This window comes from Cygnus atratus, chromosome 3 (genome assembly GCF_013377495.2).
Source record: "Cygnus atratus isolate AKBS03 ecotype Queensland, Australia chromosome 3, CAtr_DNAZoo_HiC_assembly, whole genome shotgun sequence".
Lineage (NCBI taxonomy): Eukaryota > Metazoa > Chordata > Aves > Anseriformes > Anatidae > Cygnus > Cygnus atratus.
Window position 1 is genome coordinate 26,756,437 of NC_066364.1, and position 2,417 is coordinate 26,758,853.

Here is a 2,417-nt window from a genome sequence, read left to right on the forward strand (position 1 = left end):
AGAATGAGATAAACTTTGTGAAAAAATACACTATTGAATAAGTAGTGTTTTCAGTGTATTTTTCATGCATGTCAAGTTCACTTATAGTATGTAGATGAGAGTCAAAAAAAGACATCCACATTTTCTAGGTCAAGAGTAGGTGGTAGCATGCAATGGTAATACAAGAAGGAAATCAATGGTTAAAAAAGGCAATGTTTCACTTTAAGAAGCAAGGATCTTTTTAAATTCTATAAAAGAAAATAATTGTTTTAAAGGCATATAATGAGTATGCGGAGTTGGCTGACAGTGTTACTGAGTCTATGTGAGAAGATCTTCTCAGAAACAGCTTCCAAATCCTATGTAGTCCCCAGACATGGCTTGGAGGTTTGGACTTGGAGACTTTAACTCATCAGCAGACCGTGATTACCCCCTGCTCTCCTAGGTTTGTCTGCTGCTACCTTTGGCAAAAAAAAAAAATAAAAAAATCACAAAACGAGACAGTGAATCTACATTGCAGTTGGTCCACCAGCCAAGTCCAGCGGGCTGCATTTTTTCTCTTCTGCATGAAAAAAAAATCTGTATAAGAGCTGTCCAAAACTTGCCCAACAACCTAAGAAGCCTGTGCTTTCCCAGATATTACCTAAAATACTGTTATTTTGGAATTCAGAGTTTCATTAGCATACTGTCAATGTTGACATGATTACATGTATCAATTCTCTTGCTATTCTTTTTTTTTTTTTTCCTTAATTGTTTGCATAGCTGGAGGATGTTTGGATGGGTCACTGCAATAGCAAACATGCTTCGTTTACTTGAGTTACTGCTGAAAATTTCATATTCAAATTAATGTCATTTTCATAGAGGAGCAGTTTCAAAAAGTAGTGCCACCTTGTTCTATTAACCCATTACTATTGCACAGCAGATTGTTTATCCTCAAGAATAAAAAGTAATTAAGTGCAAATACAAGCTACAAACAGAATGGCTGCTATCAACGTTCTATTAGCACATATAAGTTACAAATGCAAAATACGAAATTTTAGGCATCGACAAGGACTTGAATTTTCTAAGCGGTAGTAGTTTAGTTTTGTTTATACACCTCAACAGTGATTAAGTTGTACAAATTTGTTACCTAGTATATTTTAATTAGTAGTCAAACGATAAAAAAGAAACAAGGATTGCATCTCAGAGAAGGGGCTAATTCTGAGTTCACACAACATCAAACCCAGAAAATCTGTACAAAAATATTTCAGCCGTTTTTTTGTTTTTTTTTTTTTGCCATTCAGCATCTCAGTATGTCTACCAGACAGTTGTGTTTTCATTCACACATGAAATGAGGCTTAAAACTAACAGTATAGTAACTTGTGTACAAGAAAAGTAAGTGCACTAAATTAATGCTGACATTAAGTACCCTGTGATGTGTTATTTCTTTCACAAAGCTTCCAGATCATCAGAACTTAACGTACTATCCTCAAAACTTTACATGCTATCCTCAGTTCTTTCTTGGGTATACAGAATTTAGTAAGAAGGAATAGTGACGTGCTTTGTGTGCATTTAGGTCTTTCACGTAGACACACAACTCAAATGTGTCATTACACGTTCCTATTTACCCAATATTAATGTATTGAGCAAAGGCAATTCATACGTACTTGGGGTGGCTCAAAGTAACTGTGGGATGAAGGGAGGAGAGAAGTAGCATATAAACAGCAAGAAAACAGGTTGAAAAAAAGAAAAACACAACAAGGATTTACCTTAGCTGTGTCATTTTATTTCAGGATCTCATCATTTAAAGTTACAGGTGTCCAACACGTTAACATTTCATTCATTAACGTTCATGAGACCATTTATTTTCCCTCTGAGCATTTTTTAGCAGCAGAGCCCACCACAGATGATCTCATCGCCCACCCTTCCCCACCACAGAGCCTGGTTGCTGCAGTGCATTCCCCAGCCAGGAAACTCAAATTTTAATGGAAAGGTGGTCGCAGATCCCCAGATTAATGCTCCTTTTAAGTCTTCCCACATGCTCTAAATAGCCTGGTGCATGAGCTTTCACCACAGATGCTCTTTGGACAAGCAGCACCAGGAGAGCAGAGAGCAAGGGCCATGCCCCAAGCATGCCAGCCCTACAAGAAGCCACCAGAGACGAGGCCTGCAGGTTACCGCACACAGCTCCAACCCCCTGCCACCACCTGCCTGAGACATGGAGCAAGCCGGGCAGGGAAGGAAGGGGGCTTGAGGAGGGAGCCCCCGGGTGGGGGGGGGGGGGGGTTCACACGTTTTGCCCCCCACCCCTCCCTCAGAACCGAAGCCTCTTTCAAGCAGGGCGGTAACAACGTTCCCCGCCCGGCTACCAGTGCCGGGCCAACGGTGCCCCCGGGGGCGAGCAGGGCACGGGAGGCAGCGCGGAGCCCAGCCCAGCCCCACCGCCTCAGCGCGGCGCCACC